The sequence below is a fragment of the Rattus norvegicus genome, chromosome 14 (assembly GCF_036323735.1).
Source record: "Rattus norvegicus strain BN/NHsdMcwi chromosome 14, GRCr8, whole genome shotgun sequence".
Taxonomy (NCBI): Eukaryota; Metazoa; Chordata; class Mammalia; order Rodentia; family Muridae; genus Rattus; species Rattus norvegicus.
In genome coordinates this window covers 45,198,471-45,218,882 of record NC_086032.1, presented here as the reverse complement: position 1 = coordinate 45,218,882, position 20,412 = coordinate 45,198,471, and the positions used below count along the sequence as shown (strand labels likewise).

At 39.8% G+C, this 20,412-nt stretch overlaps 1 non-coding gene across 1 annotated transcript; it reads right to left on the bottom strand.

Moving 5' to 3' along the window:
- Positions 1 to 17,247: 17,247 nt before the first annotated feature.
- LOC120096844 (U2 spliceosomal RNA) lies at positions 17,248 to 17,442 on the bottom strand. Its single transcript, XR_005493668.1, has one exon. It is a non-coding gene; the product is annotated as a U2 spliceosomal RNA (small nuclear RNA).
- Positions 17,443 to 20,412: the final 2,970 nt, after the last annotated feature.

Here is a 20,412-nt window from a genome sequence, read left to right as displayed (position 1 = left end):
GTGGCTGGTTTAGCTGGAGGTCAGCTTGTAGAAGAATGCAGATCGATCCATTCTTATCACCCTGTACAAAGCTTAAGTCCAAGTGGATCAAGGACCTCCATATCAAACCAGATACACTTGAACTAATAGAAGAAAAAGTGGGGAAGAACCTCGAACCCATAGGCACTGGAGAAAATTTCCTGAACTAAACACCAATGGCTTCTGCTCTAAGATAAAGAATCAACAAATGGGATCTCATAAAACTGCAAAGCTTCTGTAAGGCAAAGGACACTGTTGTAAGGACAAAAGGGCCACCAACAGATTGGGAAAGGATCTTTACCAATCCTACAACAGATAGAGGGCTTATATCCAAAATATACAAAGAACTCAAGAAGTTAGACCACAGGAAGACAAATACCCTTATTAAAATTGGGGTTCAGAGCTAAACAAAGAATTCACAGCTGAGGAATGCCGAATGGCTGAGAAACACCTAAAGAAGTGTTCAACATCTTTAGTCATAAGGGAAATGCAAATCAAAACAACACTGAGATTTCACCTCACACCAGTGAGAATGGCTAAGATCAAAAACTTGAGTGTCAGCAGATGCTGGCGAGGATTTGGAGAAAGAGGAACACTCCTCCATTGTTGGTGGGATTGCAGACTGGTACAACCATTCTAGAAATCAGTCTGGAGGTTCCTCAGAAAATTGGACCTTGAACTACCTGAGGACCCAGCTATACCTCTCTTGGGCATATACACAAAAGATGCCCCAACCTATAACAAAGACACGTGCTCCACTATGTTCATAGCAGCCTTATTTATAATAGCCAGAAGCTGGAAAGAACCCAGATGTCCTTCAATAGAGGAATGGATACAGAAAATGTGGTACATCTACACCTGGAATACTACTCAGCTATCAAAAACAATGACTTTATGAAATTCGTAGGCAAATGGATGGAACTGGAAAATATCATCCTGAGTGATGTAACCCAATCACAGAAAAACACACATGGTATGCACTCATTGATAAGTAGCTATTAGCCCAAATGCTTGAATTACCCTAGATGCACAGAGCACATGAAACTCAAGAAGGATGACCAAAATGCGAATGCTTCACTCCTTCTTTAAAAGGGGAACAAGAATACCCTTGAGAGGGAATAGGGAGGCAATGTTTAGAATAGAGGCTGAAGGAACACCCATTCAGAGCCTGCCCCACATGTGGTCCATACATATACAGCCACCAAAGTAGATAAGATGGATGAAGCAAAGAAGTGCAGGCCGACAGGAACTGGATTTGATCTCTCCTGAGAGACACACCCAGATTACAGCAAATACATAGGTGAATGCCAGCAGCAATCCACTGAACTGAGATCGGGACCCCCATTGAAGGAATCAGAGAAAGGTCTGGAAGAGCTTGAAGGGGCTTGAGACCTCATATGAACAACAATGCCAACCAACCCGAACTTCCAGGGACTAAGTCACTCCCCAAAGACTATATGTGGACTTACCCTGAGCTCCAACTGCATAGGTAGCAATGAATAGCCTAGTAAGAGCACCAGTGGAAGGGAAGTCCTTGGTCCTGCCAAGACTGAACCCCCAGTGAACGTGATTGTTGGGGGAAGGGCGGTAATGGGCTGAGGATTTGGAGGGGAACACCCATACAGAAGCGGAGGGGGAGGGTTTTGGGGGATGTTGGCCAGGAAACTTGGAAAAGAAATAACAATTGAAATGTAAATAGAAAATACCCAAGTTAATAAAGATGGAGAAAAAAACTGGAAAAAGAAAAGGGATGTTTTAACACAATGTTAAGAATAAAATATGTTCATAAAAGTTTGTGTTCATGTCTTCATCTACCTCAAGCCATTCCCCTCCTTACCTGCAGTTAAACTATATATAAATTTGAAGGGTCTCGATTCAATTACATTTCTATATTTACTAGTCAAATTAGAAAAGGGCTCTGACTTTTTCAGGAGTTTATTTTAGTTATTTTAATGGTTTAGTGAGAATTCTACCAACCCTTTTTCTACATGTTTGCATTAATATACTGGTTTGTATAACAACACTTTCACAAGTACAGTACATATGTAGCTTCTCAGAGGAAGTAAACTTGCTAACCTGTATATGTCTTCTTCAACTTTGCGTATCGCTTTAAAACTAGAAGGATGATCCACTGAGCGTAGGACAAAGAAGAGCATGAAGACAGAGAGACGCAGAATGGGCAGATGGCTGGCCTTTCTGCTGAAAATATCTCGCGAATTCATCGGCATACTTCACGTCCGTGCCACACAAAGCTTTTTAAATTTAGCAGTGGAAGATTAAGTACAAACTTTTGGATTTCGCCTTCTTTTTTTATAGTGTCTCTGTTGCTAATGATAAAAACAAAACCACACAGTCTTAATTTGTAGGGCCTCAATTCAATTACCATTCTATATTTACTAGAAAATTAGGAAAGGGCTCTGACTTCTTTAGGAGTTTATTTTAGTAGCAGACTTCGAGTCTGAGGAGATGAAGAGTTGAAAGCAGCTATAGTCTAGGAACCGGAAAGAGACATATATTCAATGTTCTTCCTTTCACGCTGTGTCTGCGCTGCCCAAGGTGATGGCTTTCACAGCCCACTCAAGCTGTGAATATCTTTACAGGCAGGGAGCCGTCCCCTGCCGCCTTAGTAACACGCCTTGAACAAAGTATTAAAAGCTCAGAACAAGATGGCAATCTGAGTGTAATGAGGCTTACTAGTTTCTAAAAAAAAAAAAGAAAAGAAAAGAAAAGAAAAAAGAAAGGAAAAAATGAAACATCTTTGAAGCAACTGTCAGGAAATGAAGAAAGATTTGTACTACACCAGAGAGGATTTCAGTGTTCCGGTTAAAAAGAAAACTCATTGAAAAGACTTCAGGGAAATTTCTAGGAGATTAGGATCTTGTGGAGCACTTTGTTGAAGACAGTAAAGGTTGTGGAGAGAGAGATAATAAAATAAGGGAGGGCATAAAGACTAGGATAAGCAACATCCCACTATTACAGACACAGTAGTTGTCAAACAATGGGAGTTAATATTAATTATGTCAGACTGTAAGAAATTTGTATATGATTTGAAAGTGATCATTAGCTTATGAGTTAAATTAGAGCTTAGAAATTAATTAAAACATTTGCAACAGACAAAATCCAAAAGTCAAAAAAGTACTTTTTAAAAGTTAAAGACTAGTAAAGGAAAGATAATGAATGTATTAATTCATCTGTAATGAAAGATTGAGGAAACTGGAATCTTGTCCCAGTGGCTTAAAAATTTATGATGACCTAGACCACATGTGTGTGCAGTAAAAGTTTACTTGAATGAGACAGCACTGATTAATCATTTTTCTCTTATTTATCTCCATAATTGTGGGTAAAAGACCCTAATAATTTATACTTTCTTTTTTTTTCCATCATTGTTAAATTGGGTATTTCTTATTTACATTTCAAATGTTATTCCCGGTTTCCAGGCCAACATCCCCCTATTTCCTCCCCCTCCCCTTCTATATAATTTATACTTTCAACATTGGTAATTCTTATTTTAATCACTCATATCAATCAACACACATATCAGGATCATGAAAGAAATAAGACCAACAATTGCTCTGTGCATTCAACAATTTACTGCCTTGTAAAGCTGTACAGTTCAGATGCTGAATACTATGTTTTTTCATTAGCAGAATCCCACCTGCAGCCTGTTCTCCTAACAAGAACTTGCAATCTGACCAGATGGGCTTTGCATGGTTGGTGGAGGTACCTGAAAAAGGAATATGATCCACATTTAGCTTCTGTAAAATAAAATAAGCATTATTAAAACCAAGAAACTTTACAGTTTTTAATTAAGATTTTTTTTTTAACAAGGGGGAATTATTTTGCTCACAGCATTAGAGGGATGTCGTCCGTGGTTGCTTGGGCCCGTGTCTTTCAGCAAAACATAACTGCCACAGAAACAAATGGTGAAGGAGACTCGTTGTGTGCACTTGTGTGTACATACACGAGTGTGTGGGCACAGGCGTGTGTGTGTGTGTGTGTGTGTGTGTGTGTGTGTGTGTGTGTGTGTGTGTGTATGTCCATCTAGAAGCCAGAGGTCAGTGTGGAGCATCTTTCTCAGTCACTTGTCATCTTACGCTAGTGTCACTTATTGTACCTAGAGCTTAATGATTAGCTAGGCTAGCAGGAGCTTCAGGAATCCTCCTGTCTCCACAGTCGTTCAGTTAGTTATCTCCTCTTTAAAGTGTTAAATCTATCAAAATATTAACACCAGTTAGGGATCAAGTGTCCAACGCAGGAGCCAATGGAGCATACTTAACATTCAAACCATAACAAATATCCACTTGAAACTCAATTTAGAGAAAAGTTTGCCTCCACAAATACCCAAGTAGAGATGCGTCTCATTTGAACCATGTGTTCTACCTTTGTGTTCCCCCACCCCCTCTCACTCTGTCTTTCAGAATAGTTCAGGGTTGATACAGAGAAGTGTACTTCATATTCTTCCAGAGATGTCAGTGTGGGTGCTCCCAGTCATCACACACAGATGAAAGCCACTGCCTTGGTGATTCAATAAAGTGCAATTGAAAATGAAATCAAAGCACTTCAGAAAAATTTTCGTTTCTAATATGTATTATTGTCGAACAGTGGGGAGTATTCAAAAATAATCACAAAAGAAAACTCTGCATATCTTCTGTTGTAGATGTGAGTATGACTATGTGAATGGGATTCACCTTGTGTGGCTGCTTCTTCAAATGAGTTAGTGTTTTGACAATTTCATACCAGTATCTACTGCATTTCAATTTCTCTCTTATTGCCCTTTTGTCCCTCCTCCCTGCCATCCCCTTTCCCAGACTACTAACTCTTAGTTTACTTTGTGGCTCATTTAATTTAACCATGGCCATCTGTATGACCATTAGATTGGAACTATACAATGGGACCTGGTTAGTTCAAACATTTGACAATTTCGCATACACTTAGTTTGGGGTTTCTTTATTGATTTTTATCTTGTGTGCATTGACGTTTTGCCTGTATGCATGTCTGTGTGAGGATGTTGGATCCTGTCATTACAGACAGTTGTGAGCTGCCTTGCAGGTGCTAGGAATTGAACCTGGGTCCTCTGGAAGAGTAGTCTGTACCCTTACCTTCTGATCTACCTCTCCACCCTGAGTTTGGGATATTTTAACCACCACTCCCATTATCCTTTCATCATCCCCTCCCATTGAAACTTTTCTTCTTCCAACAATCTCTTACTTTGATGTGTTCATTTAAAAATAAAACAAACAAAATTACCCCTTCTTTTTGAGAAGCAACTGCTTTCTTGTCTTTTGCAGGGGCCAGTCTATTCTTTCTTCTTCTCTCCTTGGGCACACAGCCCTATTCTATCAGCTAAACCAGTGACTTAACAGGAGCAGTGATAGCCCCAACCATGGTTCTGTCAGATTGTTGAGGGAAGAATAGAGGTCTCTTCTCCAGTGAGGACATTCCATTGATTAAGAAACCTCTGGAGCTGCACCTCTATGGCCACTATATTAAGTCTGTTTGAGGAAAAGTCACTGGATCCAGACTTTCCAGAGCTTTTGGTGTTAATGGTTAACTTTTCCTAACAGGCAAAATGGGAAGGCCCAGTGGATACATTCACCTATCTTGTTTAATTGCTTAAACATTGTTGCTTGGTTTCTTTACATAAAAAAAAATGACAGTGGCCATTGGTGAAATAATATTATGACCTAACATATTATTAGGTGTACTATATATTTTCTAAAAACAGGATATCCAAATGACATATGTTAACTATCTATGATAAATGACTGATTCACTGAAAATATTAACATAAATTATTTATTTAGTATACTATGAAAATTTGCATCACCTGAAGCTGTTAAAGAGAACGCATATAAATTGTGATTGGGATGCTGAAATGTAGCTCTTTATTGTTGATGGTTCTGCTGAGATAGGGATGGGGAAGGACCAAGTTTTTGTTGTTGTTGCTGTTGTTGTGTTGTTGTTGTTTAACAGCTGGCCATTGGAAGTTTGACCATAATCCAAAAAGTATGTGGGCAAAACACATTAAATTATTTTCTGTTTTCCTTCATCTATTTTCTAGAAAGAGGTCATGAGTTGGGATCTAGACGTAGGAAGACTGGGAAGTTAGTGAGATTGGGGTGCATCACGTAAAATTCCTGAATAATCATTAAAAAATATGTTGAATAAAAGAAAGAGAAGCCAATTCTATCACTATTTATAGCAATAATTAACAGGAATGAAATTCCTACTTGCTTTATTTCATAATTATATATGTTAATAGCTCTTTATTCCAATGTTGAAATTACATTTAATTATTTTTGTTTCCAGGTACCTCTTAAACTGACTAAATACCTGGAAATCATGCCAAAATGCTGATTGTGAGTCAGTAGGTCAGTACTGGAACTTGACACACATTACTTCTAGCAGGATCCTAGTACTGAGGGACACCTGGGCTGGAGGTCAGCTTTAAGAAGTAAGAGATAGCTGTGAATTCTTTGTTTAGCTCTGAACCCCATTTTTAATAGGGTTATTTGTTTCCCTGCAGTCTAAGTTCATGAGTTCTTTGTATATTTTGGATATGAACCCTCTATCATTTGTAGGATTGGTAAAGATCTTTTCCCAATCTGTTGGTTGCCGTTCTGTCCTAACAACAGTGTCCTTTGCTTTACAAAAGCTTTGCAGTTTTATGAGATCCCATTTGTTGATTCTTTATCTTAGAGCAGAAGCCATTGGTGTTTAGTTCAGGAAATTTTCTCCAGTGCCTATGGGTTCGAGGTTCTTCCCCACTTTTTCTTCTATTAGTTCAAGTGTATCTGGTTTGATACGGAGGTCTTTGATCCACTTGGACTTAAGCTTTGTACAGGGTGATAAGAATGGATCGATCTGGGGAAACAGACCGGATAAACAGTTCTCTGCACCCAAATCCCGTGGGAGGGAGAGCTAAACCTTCAGAGAGGCAGACAAGCCTGGGAAACCAGAAGAGACTGCTCCCTGCACACACATCTCGGACGCCAGAGGAAAAAGCCAAAGACCATCTGGAACCCTGGTGCACTGAAGCTCCCGGAAGGGGCGGCACAGGTCTTCCTGGTTGCTGCCGCTGCAGAGAGCCCCTGGGCAGCACCCCACGAGCGAACCTGAGCCTCGGGACCACAGGTAAGACCAAATTTTCTGCTGCAAGAAAGCTACCTGGTGAGCTTGGGACACACGGAAGCAGAATTTCAATAGGACCGGGCACGTTCTGTGTTTACCGGAAGTCTCACACCCGCGGATCCCGGCCCGCAGCAGCTCTCTGCTCCCAGACCCAGTGAGAGAGAGACCCAACCGCTTGGACAGGTGGGCACTCCTGAGGCTGCAGAGCGGAAGAGACCACCAACACTGCTCACCCCTGCCCACATCCCTGGCCCAAGAGGAAACTGTATAAGGCCTCTGGGCTCCCGTGGGGGAGCGGCAGGACCCCTGCCAGAGACACCGCCGGACCCTGAAGGAAACAGACCGGATAAACAGTTCTCTGCACCCAAATCCCGTGGGAGGGAGAGCTAAACCTTCAGAGAGGCAGACAAGCCTGGGAAACCAGAAGAGACTGCTCCCTGCACACACATCTCGGACGCCAGAGGAAAAAGCCAAAGACCATCTGGAACCCTGGTGCACTGAAGCTCCCGGAAGGGGCGGCACAGGTCTTTCTGGTTGCTGCCGCTGCAGAGAGCCCCTGGGCAGCACCCCACGAGCAAACCTGAGCCTCGGGACCACAGGTAAGACCAAATTTTCTGCTGCAAGAAAGCTGCCTGGTGAACTCAAGACACAGGCCCATAGGAACAGCTGAAGACCTGTAGAGAGGAAAAACTACACGCCTGAAAGCAGAACACTCTGTCCCCATAACTGACTGAAAGAGAGGAAAACAGGTCTACAGCACTCCTGACACACAGGCTTATAGGACAGTCTAGCCACTGTCAGAAATAGCAGAACAAAGTAACACTAGAGATAATCTGATGGCGAGAGGCAAGCGCAGGAACCCAAGCAACAGAAACCAAGACTACATGCCATCATCGGAGCCCAATTCTCCCACCAAAACAAACATGGAATATCCAAACACACCAGAAAAGCAAGATCTAGTTTCAAAATCATATTTGATCATGATGCTGGAGGACTTCAAGAAAGACATGAACACACTTAGGGAAGCACAGGAAAACATTAATAAACAAGTAAAAGCCTACAGAGAAGAATCGCAAAAATCCCTGAAAGAATTCCAGGAAAACACAATCAAACAGTTGAAGGAATTAAAAATGGAAATAGAAGCAATCAAGAAAGAACACATGGAAACAACCCTGGATATAGAAAACCAAAAGAAGAGACAAGGAGCTGTAGATACAAGCTTCACCAACAGAATACAAGAGATGGAAGAGAGAATCTCAGGAGCAGAAGATTCCATAGAAATCATTGACTCAACTGTCAAAGATAATGTAAAGCGGAAAAACCTACTGGTCCAAAACATACAGGAAATCCAGGACTCAATGAGAAGATCAAACCTAAGGATAATAGGTATAGAAGAGAGTGAAGACTCCCAGCTCAAAGGACCAGTAAATATCTTCAACAGAATCATAGAAGAAAACTTCCCTAACCTAAAAAAAGAGATACCCATAGACATACAAGAAGCCTACAGAACTCCAAATAGATTGGACCAGAAAAGAAACACCTCCCGTCACATAATTGTCAAAACACCAAACGCACAAAATAAAGAAAGAATATTAAAAGCAGTAAGGGAAAAAGGTCAAGTAACATATAAAGGGAGACCTATCAGAATCACACCAGACTTCTCGCCAGAAACTATGAAAGCCAGAAGATCCTGGACTGATGTCATACAGACCCTAAGAGAACACAAATGCCAGCCCAGGTTACTGTATCCAGCAAAACTCTCAATTAACATTGATGGAGAAACCAAGATATTCCATGACAAAACCAAATTTACACAATATCTTTCTACAAATCCAGCACTACAAAGGATAATAAATGGTAAAGCCCAACATAAGGAGGCAAGCTATACCCTAGAAGAAGCAAGAAACTAATCGTCTTGGCAACAAAACAAAGAGAATGAAAGCACACAAACATAACCTCACATCCAAATATGAATATAACGGGAAGCAATAATCACTATTCCTTAATATCTCTCAATATCAATGGCCTCAACTCCCCAATAAAAAGACATAGATTAACAAACTGGATACGCAACGAGGACCCTGCATTCTGCTGCCTACAGGAAACACACCTCAGAGACAAAGACAGACACTACCTCAGAGTGAAAGGCTGGAAAACAACTTTCCAAGCAAATGGTCAGAAGAAGCAAGCTGGAGTAGCCATTCAATTATCAAATAAAATCAATTTCCAACTAAAAGTCATCAAAAAAGATAAGGAAGGACACTTCATATTCATCAAAGGAAAAATCAACCAAGATGAACTCTCAATCCTAAATATCTATGCCCCAAATACAAGGGCACCTACATACGTAAAAGAAACCTTACTAAAGCTCAAAACACACATTGCACCTCACACAATAATAGTGGGAGATTTCAACACCCCACTCTCATCAATGGACAGATCATGGAAACAGAAATTAAACAGTGATGTAGACAGACTAAGAGAAGTCATGAGCCAAATGGACTTAACGGATATTTATAGAACATTCTATCCTAAAGCAAAAGGATATACCTTCTTCTCAGCTCCTCATGGTACTTTCTCCAAAATTGACCATATAATTGGTCAAAAAACGGGCCTCAACAGGTACAGAAAGATAGAAATAATCCCATGCGTGCTATCGGACCACCACGGCCTAAAACTGGTCTTCAATAACAATAAGGGAAGAATGCCCACATATACGTGGAAATTGAACAATGCTCTACTCAATGATAAACTGGTCAAGGAAGAAATAAAGAAAGAAATTAAAAACTTTTTAGAATTTAATGAAAATGAAGATACAACATACTCAAACTTATGGGACACAATGAAAGCTGTGCTAAGAGGAAAACTCATAGCGCTGAGTGCCTGCAGAAAGAAACAGGAAAGAGCATATGTCAGCAGCTTGACAGCACACCTAAAAGCTCTAGAACAAAAAGAAGCAAATACACCCAGGAGGAGTAGAAGGCAGGAAATAATCAAACTCAGAGCTGAAATCAACCAAGTAGAAACAAAAAGGACCATAGAAAGAATCAACAGAACCAAAAGTTGGTTCTTTGAGAAAATCAACAAGATAGATAAACCCTTAGCCAGACTAACGAGAGGACACAGAGAGTGTGTCCAAATTAACACAATCAGAAATGAAAAGGGAGACATAACTACAGATTCGGAGGAAATTCAAAAAATCATCAGATCTTACTATAAAAACCTATATTCAACAAAATTTGAAAATCTTCAGGAAATGGACAATTTCCTAGACAGATACCAGGTATCGAAGTTAAATCAGGAACAGATAAACCAGTTAAACAACCCCATAACTCCTAAGGAAATAGAAGCAGTCATTAAAGGTCTCCCAACCAAAAAGAGCCCAGGTCCAGACGGGTTTAGTGCAGAATTGTATCAAACCTTCATAGAAGACCTCATACCAATATTATCCAAACTATTCCACAAAATTGAAACAGATGGAGCCCTACCGAATTCCTTCTACGAAGCCACAATTACTCTTATACCTAAACCACACAAAGACACAACAAAGAAAGAGAACTTCAGACCAATTTCCCTTATGAATATCGACGCAAAAATACTCAATAAAATTCTGGCAAACCGAATTCAAGAGCACATCAAAACAATCATCCACCATGATCAAGTAGGCTTCATCCCAGGCATGCAGGGATGGTTTAATATACGGAAAACCATCAACGTGATCCATTATATAAACAAACTGAAAGAACAGAACCACATGATCATTTCATTAGATGCTGAGAAAGCATTTGACAAAATTCAACACCCCTTCATGATAAAAGTCCTGGAAAGAATAGGAATTCAAGGCCCATACCTAAACATAGTAAAAGCCATATACAGCAAACCAGTTGCTAACATTAAACTAAATGGAGAGAAACTTGAAGCAACCCCACTAAAATCAGGGACTAGACAAGGCTGCCCACTCTCTCCCTACTTATTCAATATAGTTCTTGAAGTTCTAGCCAGAGCAATCAGACAACAAAAGGAGATCAAAGGGATACAGATCGGAAAAGAAGAGGTCAAAATATCACTATTTGCAGATGACATGATAGTATATTTAAGTGATCCCAAAAGTTCCACCAGAGAACTACTAAAGCTGATAAACAACTTCAGCAAAGTGGCTGGGTATAAAATTAACTCAAATAAATCAGTTGCCTTCCTCTATACAAAAGAGAAACAAGCCGAGAAAGATATTAGGGAAACGACACCCTTCATAATAGACCCAAATAATATAAAGTACCTCGGTGTGACTTTAACCAAGCAAGTAAAAGATCTGTACAATAAGAACTTCAAGACACTGAGGAAAGAAATTGAAGAAGACCTCAGAAGATGGAAAGATCTCCCATGAACATGGATTGGCAGGATTAATATAGTAAAAATGGCCATTTTACCAAAAGCAATCTACAGATTCAATGCAATCCCCATCAAAATACCAATCCAATTCTTCAAAGAGTTAGACAGAACAATTTGCAAATTCATGTGGAATAACAAAAAACCCAGGATAGCAAAAGCTATCCTCAACAATAAAAGGACTTCAGGGGGAATCACTATCCCTGAACTCAAGCAGTATTACAGAGCAATAGTGATAAAAACTGCATGGTATTGGTACAGAGACAGACAGATAGACCAATGGAATAGAATTGAAGACCCAGAAATGAACCCACACACCTATGGTCACTTGATTTTTGACAAAGGAGCCAAAACCATCCAATGGAAAAAAGATAGCATTTTCAGCAAATGGTGCTGGTTCAACTGGAGGGCAACATGTAGAAGAATGCAGATCGATCCATGCTTATCACCCTGTACAAAGCTTAAGTCCAAGTGGATCAAGGACCTCCACATCAAACCAGACACACTCAAACTAATAGAAGAAAAACTAGGGAAGCATCTGGAACACATGGGCACTGGAAAAAATTTCCTGAACAAAACACCAATGGCTTATGCTCTAAGATCAAGAATCGACAAATGGGATCTCATAAAACTGCAAAGCTTCTGTAAGGCAAAGGACACTGTGGTTAGGACAAAACGGCAACCAACAGATTGGGAAAAGATCTTTACCAATCCTACAACAGATAGAGGCCTTATATCCAAAATATACAAAGAACTCAAGAAGTTAGACCGCAGGGAAACAAATAACCCTATTAAAAAATGGGGTTCAGAGCTAAACAAAGAATTCACAGCTGAGGAATGCCGAATGGCTGAGAAACACCTAAAGAAATGTTCAACATCTTTAGTCATAAGGGAAATGCAAATCAAAACAACCCTGAGATTTCACCTCACACCAGTGCGATTGGCTAAGATCAAAAACTCAGGTGACAGCAGATGCTGGCGAGGATGTGGAGAAAGAGGAACACTCCTCCATTGTTGGTGGGATTGCAGACTGGTAAAACCATTCTGGAAATCAGTCTGGAGGTTTCTCAGAAAATTGGACATTGAACTGCCTGAGGATCCAGCTATACCTCTCTTGGGCATATACCCAAAAGATGCCTCAACATATAAAAGAGACACGTGCTCCACTATGTTCATCGCAGCCTTATTTATAATAGCCAGAAAATGGAAAGAACCCATATGCCCTTCAACAGAGGAATGGATACAGAAAATGTGGTACATCTACACAATGGAATATTACTCAGCTATCAAAAACAACAAGTTTATGAAATTCGTAGGCAAATGGTTGGAACTGGAAAATATCATCCTGAGTGAGCTAACCCAATCACAGAAAGACATACATGGTATGCACTCATTGATAAGTGGCTATTAGCCCAAATGCTTGAATTACCCTAGATCCCTAGAACAAACGAAACTCAAGACGGATGATCAAAATGTGAATGCTTCACTCCTTCTTTAAATGAGGAAAAAGAAAAAGAATACCCTTGGCAGGGAAGGGAGAGGCAAAGATTAAAACAGAGACTGAAGGAACACCCATTCAGAGCCTGCCCCACATGTGGCCCATACATATACAGCCACCCAATTAGACAAGATGGATGAAGCAAAGAAGTGCAGACCGACAGGAGCCGGATGTAGATCGCTCCTGAGAGACACAGCCAGAATACAGCAAATATAGAGGCGAATGCCAGCAGCAAACCACTGAACTGAGAATAGGTCCCCTATTGAAGGAATCAGAGAAAGAACTGGAAGAGCTTGAAGGGGCTCGAGACCCCAAAAGTACAACAATGCCAAGCAACCAGAGCTTCCAGGGACTAAGCCACTACCTAAAGACTATACATGGACTGACCCTGGACTCTGACCTCATAGGTAGCAATGAATATCCTAGTAAGAGCACCAGTGGAAGGGGAAGCCCTGGGTCCTGCTAAGACTGAACCCCCAGTGAACTAGTCTATGGGGGGAGGGCGGCAATGGGGGGAGGGTTGGGAGGGGAACACCCATAAGGAAGGGGAGGGGGGAGGGGGATGTTTGCCCGGAAACCGGGAAAGGGAATAACACTCGAAATGTATATAAGAAATACTCAAGTTAATAAAAAAAAAAAAAAAAAAAAAAAAAAGAATGGATCGATCTGCATTCTTCTACAAGCTGACCTCCAGCTAAACCAGCCACCATTTGCTGAAAATGTTATCTTTTCCCATTGGATGGTTTTGGCTCCTTTGTCAAAAATCAAGTGACCATAGGTGTGTGGGTTCATTTATGGGTCTTCAATTCTATTCCACTGGTCTACCTGCCTGTCTCTGTACCAATACTATACAGTTTTTATCACTATTGCTCTGTAATACTGCTTAAGTTCAGGGATAGTGATACCCCCGGAAGTCCTTTTATTGTTAAGGATAGTTTTAGCTATCCTGGGTTTTTTGTTATTCCAGATGAATTTGCAAATTTTTCTGTCTAACTCTATGAAGAATTGGATTGGAATTTTGATGGGGACTGCATTGAATTTGTAGATCACTTTTGGTAAAATGGCCATTTTTACTATATTAATCCGGCCAATCCATGAGCATGGGAGACCTTTCCATCTTCAATTGAGGACTTCTTCAATTTCTTTCTTCATAGGCTTGAAGTTCTGATTGTACAGGTCTTTCACTTGCTTGGTTAAAGTCACACCAAGGTATTTTATATTATTTGGGACTATTATGAAGGTGTCATTTCCTAATTTCTTTCTCAGCTTGTTTCTCTTTTGTGTAGAGGAAGGCTACTTATTCCAGGGACTAAGCCACTACCCAAAGACTATACATGGACTGACCCTGGGCTCCAACTGCATAGGTAACGATGAATAGCCTAGTAAGAGCACCAGTGGAAGGGGAAGCCCTTGGTTCTGCCAAGACTGAACCCCTAGTGAACGTGATTGTTGTGGGGAGGGCAGTAATAAGGGTGGAGGATGGGGAGGGGAATACCCATATAGAAGGGGAGATGGAGGGGTTAGGGGGATGTTGGCCTGGAAACCGGAAAAGGGAATAACAATTGAAATGTAAATAAGAAATAACCAATTTAATGAAGATGGAGAAAAAAAAGAAGAGACAAACTATTGAGACTCCCCATGCAGTGTAGATGGATGCAAGAACAATGTATTGGCAGTTGACGATTTACTCTTTAGTTCTAGCTTCTTCATTAGAAAAATGTTGGGGCTGAGGAAATAGCTCAGGGGTTTACTATAGGATTTTGGTAAGAACCCATGTTCAGTTCCTAGCACCCACATGAAGCAGCCCAAAACTGCCTTATAGCTCCTGCTCAGTGGACTCTGACAGGCCCTCTTCTGCCCTCCACAAAAACAGACATAGACATACATACAGTAAAACATGAAATAAAATCTTGGAAAAGAACAACCTTTCTAGAAAATATTAAAATATGTGATTTTTTTAAAAGAAGCTCCCTGGTCTTTTATTATCTCATTTAATATTAAAATATTGAAATGAGTTAAACAATATTCATATGCACATAGCAGATACTTACTAGCAGTTATTGACAAGCATGGAAAATTCGCTAAAACATGTATTTTGTTTTTTTTTTTAAAGTCTATTATTCTTAGTACAAAGGATGAGCAACTACAGTTAGGTAACTGTGGTGCAGATTTCATGTTGGTATTCAATCTTCATTTTCTTGTAACAGTCTAGTTGACAAACAGATGCATAAGATCCTGTCATTCTCAATGAAGAAGTGAGTCTATAATTAAATGCTGTTCACACTTGAGTCGCCTAAAGTTCATACTGAAAAGACAAGTTGAAATAGTGGGGATGAGACACTCTTCTGATCAAGTGGCTTCGTAAAAATATACAGTGTAATGTGGCTGTCAATCAAAGTAGCCTCTTTAAGGCAACCTACATTAGAAAATGACATGTGATTTTTCTGCCCTTGTTTTGCAGTGGGTGCTACTTCAGAATAGTAAGCCTGATTTTAATATAAAATAGGCACGATAATTCAGAGGTTGTTGAATGTAACTGGCCCTCTAGCCAGAGGATATTGAAATATGCTGGAAAGCAATATCATTTCATCCAAGATGCACAAAATTTATCAAATGTCAGTCATAAAATTTCATTTCTTTTATCTTCTAAGATTTCCTTTTACATTCTGTTTATAAAGTAGGGGTAGTTTAGTGTATGTGTGATAGCATGGAAGTCATCAACAGGTAGGTTTCTTGTTTCAAGGTAAATGGCAAATGTTTGATTGAATGGCTGATGGATCGAGTCTACCTTGTCTTACTAATATTATATAATAGCAATAATAATATATGAACATCTTCAGGTCTTTTGTTGTTGCTGCTCTCATCCACTCAGCTAAGTCTGCTTTGGCTTTTGGTTACTGGTCATTGTTCCACCAATGTTGTTGCCACAATTTGAAAGGACTTAATGGAGCCTCATATGAATGTATTTTGCTCAGTGTTCCCTTAACATAAGAAAATGTACTAAAATGGTGTGTATTTTCATCAGAGAAATGTGAAGGTGGCTTAAGATTTGTTTTTAATTTACAGGCTAGATTTTTAAGCTAGCAGCATTCACAAGAACTGCAATGTTGTCCCAAACAACAACAAAAATGTGACATCTACTTTAAAGTCAATACATCACACCAATATTCACACAATTATAGTATGGCATTAGGAGCTTTTTCAACTTTTTTGAGAATTTCATATATAAATACTGAATTTACATCATATCTACCCTCTCCTCCCTCAAATTTCTATGTTCCCTGACTTGCTCGTGCCCTCATTTTTTAACTATTATTAATACATATCTATACACACATAAATATATAAATACAACTTGCTGGGTCCATTCAGTGTTGCTCATATGTAAATATTTTAGGACTGTCTACTTGGTATATTAGATGGCAAACTATAAGGCTTATCCTTGGAAAAGACTGAGCATCCCACTCATTTACTAAAGTTCTGTAGCTCTTTGTCCAGGGTTGGGGTCTTATGAGATTACCACCATCCACACTAATGTGTCAACCAATGCCAGTTACGTAGGTCTTATATGGGAAACCACATTGTTGAGACTTCAAGGGTGAAACTTCCCTGTTACACATAGAAGACACAATTTCTTAGCAGACATCTTGGTCCTCTGGCTCTTAGTAATCTTCCTGCATCCTTTGCTGAGATGTTCCCTGAGCCTCAGAAATAGGGGTTGTATTGTAGATACAGGGGTTGGGCAAGAAATGGTCAGTTTTACTCTGCATTTTGACCAATTGCAGATTTGTGTAATCATACATTTTAACACTAAGCTGAGCCAATCTGAAAATGACTTCCCATGTGCCACAGGGGCTGCTTGTTTCTGCAGTCTATCTTTTTTATGAAGCAGGTCACACACTCCTTTCCCCTTGCTACCTATAGCAGGCAGAAGAGCTGGCCTTGCCCCTCACTGGCTGTTGCACTCAGGAGAGCAGGCCTTATACGTCACCTGGGCAGCACCTGTATAGATGAATTTGGTAAGGTTCTAATGAGACAAAACTGAAGACATGAGCTCAGGGGAAAGCTGGCCTCACCCCTTGTTTGCACTTGGGTGTACTAGCCAGAATAGTGTTGGAGAACTGGCTCTGGTTGTTTGGTTAAGGAGGAACTAGTGGATTGACTTTCTTAGCTACTATCCAGGCCCAGATTGAGGGTTTTGAGTTGACCCGCCCCAACATCTACTCCATCTGTGAACTACTAGAGTACATAAAGGAGCAAGTCCCACAGATTCAAAGCCGCAGGATCTCCAAGACACGGGGCAACAAACGTATTTATTATTGAGAATAGTCCTGGTGAAGATGAAGATAGTGTAACAGAAGCCAGGAAATCTTCTACACTTGATCTTAGCCAAAAGGCCAAGAAGCGATAGAAGCCTCATTGCAAGGAATGGTTGCAAATAAAGATGCTTGGACAAAAGGGTGTATGTGTGACATACTGTGACACACTGCAGCTTCCATAGTATGATGGGTTTTGATGTTGCTGTTTCTGTTGGTTTTGTGTGGTGGGGACATAAAATATTTACATATGAGCAAGGACAGAGAGCAGCTATGGAGGGATGGGGAGATGAGTAGGATTGGGGTGCATGATGTGAAATTAACAAAGAATCAATAAAAATTAATTTATATTACATATAATATAAAACAAAAATCATCTCATCAATTTTGGCAAAACAAGCCAACAAGAAAACGAAAAAGTTCCAAGAGAAGGCACGAAAATCAGGAATGCATTCAGGAATCACACAAAAGAACTAAACTGAAAGGTGCAGAGGCACATATTTGTACAGACCCTGTGCATGCTGTTTCAGTCTCTTTGAGTTAATATGAGCTGTGCCCAAGTTGTTTCAGAGGGTCATGTGCTCCTGGTATCCTCCATTCCTTCCTTCTACCCAATTCTCCTCTTTCATGGGGTTCCTTGAGCTCTGAGAAAGAACTTGATGGAGATAACCCATTTCAAACTGTTGTATTACAAGGTCTCTCTCTCTCTCTCTCTCTCTCTCTCTCTCTCTCTCTCTCTCTCTCTCTCTCTCTCTCTCTATGAGTTGGTGTGGAAACTACCACTTAGGGGATCTCGCAGACAGGGCAGCTAAAAGGGAGATAGCTAGAAGAGGTCAGCTTGTGGACCACGTGGCAGAGTAGCAGCCATGGATCCAGCTCACAGGAATTGATAGAAAACATTCCTTTTTAATTTTTACCTCAATAACCAGTAATAAAAGAAGTGACTGCCTTTGGCATCCAAGTCTCTCTTAAGACTGCAAGGCCAATACTCATAGAGTTCTGCCTTATGCAGTCATCATCAGAGACGCTTCCTCCAGCAGCAGATTGGAACAAATACAAATCTGTATAGTAACCTCCCTTGAGTAACTTAGTACATGATGGCATATGCAGATTAACGTAATTTGCAATAGGCATAGCTGTTATGTTATGTACATATTAATAAGGTTTAAAATGAATAGAGCAGCTATTAGTCACATATGTGTGTGGTGATTAACCTTGGTTGTCCACTGCATAGGATCTGGGATTGATCAGAAAGTACCCTGACTGCATCTGGAAGGCTACCTCCAAAGATTAACTGAGAATGGGAAAACAATCCCCCAAAGTGGGTAGCACCTTCCAACAAGTTGCCTAATACACAGATGTCTACTACTGACTCTATTCTTGCTGAGGAAGAGTGCTTATCCTTCTTGGAGTGGAGATACGTGGTTCCACCTACCACCAACTTTTGCTGACATCATACTCTATTCTTTGAACTACCAATGTTCCCAGGAATTCTGCAGACTTTTGGTATCAGATAGGAAATTCTGAGGAACCTAGCATTGGGGTGAGGATAGCTACTCAGTTTTCAGTCTCTGAGGCATGCAGGTAGCAATTATTGGACTAGAAATAGCCTATTGTGTGAGCCAGTATATCCATTTAATAGGATATACATATTCTATTCTCTCCATTTGGAGAAATCTGCCTTCTACACAATGACAAATAGTGGATTCAACTATTATTTCTTGTGCACAAAACCTAGTCCTTTAAGATAATAAAAGTAGCCATATATGAGGCAGATTATTTTTATGATATTTTATATATTGTCACTATTGTGCTGTTGCCTAAATACTGGACTTAACACTCAGAATTGATTGTAAATTTCGAATAATTATTTGGAAATGGCATAATTGATACAATCCCATTTTGATTTTTGCTACTTTCATTATTTTTCTGGTTTGAAAATAAGGGTTATGTGAGCTCCACTGGAATTTTGGGTTAAAATCCTGGTTTAACAAGTTGCCTGCTTCTTAATGATAGGTATTAAGGGAAATGGGATTAAATTTGCTTTTATAGATAGAAGGAGAGAGTACCCAGTTTATCCGAATCACATGGGGATTTCACCCATGATTCAGAACAAAGTAGAAATAAATAAAAGAAAATAAATAAATAAATAAATAAATAAGTAACATGAGACAGAGTGAATACAGATATATCTTATAGAGCTATTAATAAATAAAGTCTGAGACTCCAAGTTGAAAGCTTAAAAGATAGATGGTATAAAGATATAATGCTCTAATAAGTCTTACAGGATACTCATATTCTTTCTTTTTCTGGTTTTTTTTCAATTTATATTACACATTTATTAAGTCAAGGAACTATAATAGGAAAATACATTTGTTTTGCTTAAAGGCATACTTGGCAATGAACCATTGTACAAATTATTAAACATCTGAAACAACAATGCATAACAGACTGTCTGCATAAAAATGTTACACAAATAAACCAAGCTTATTTACCTGTCTTAGGTCAGAAATGTAGATCAGAAAACAAAAAGAGCAATGGTTTTAAATAATGTGAATGAGTTTCAGTCTTGGCTGTGTCATTTGAGTGAGTTAGTTTCTCTGAGCCTTGGTTTCTCCATCTCATGGAACCATTGAAAGAACTGAGAAAAATATATAGACTAAACCCAAGGACTGATGTCCTGGTCCTTATGACTGATATGGTTACTATTACTGTTTTTTGTAGTAACAAACCCCAACTAATTAAGAAACACTGGCATTCAAACCTAGGTCTTCAGTCACACCAAGGCAATGTTTTACCATGAGCTTGCTTCGCTTTGGAAAGACGCCACTGGAACATCCTTTTTTAACATTTTTCATTGGATTCTTTTTATTTACATTCCAAATGTTATCCCCTTTCCTAGTTTCCCATCCATAAACCCCCTATACCATCTCCTCTCCCCCTTATTCTATGAGGGTCTTCCCCCACTCATCCACCCACCACTTCACACCTCTCCAACCTGACATTCCCCTACACTGGGGAATCCAGCCTTAGCAGGACCAAGGGCTCTCCTCCCATTGGTGC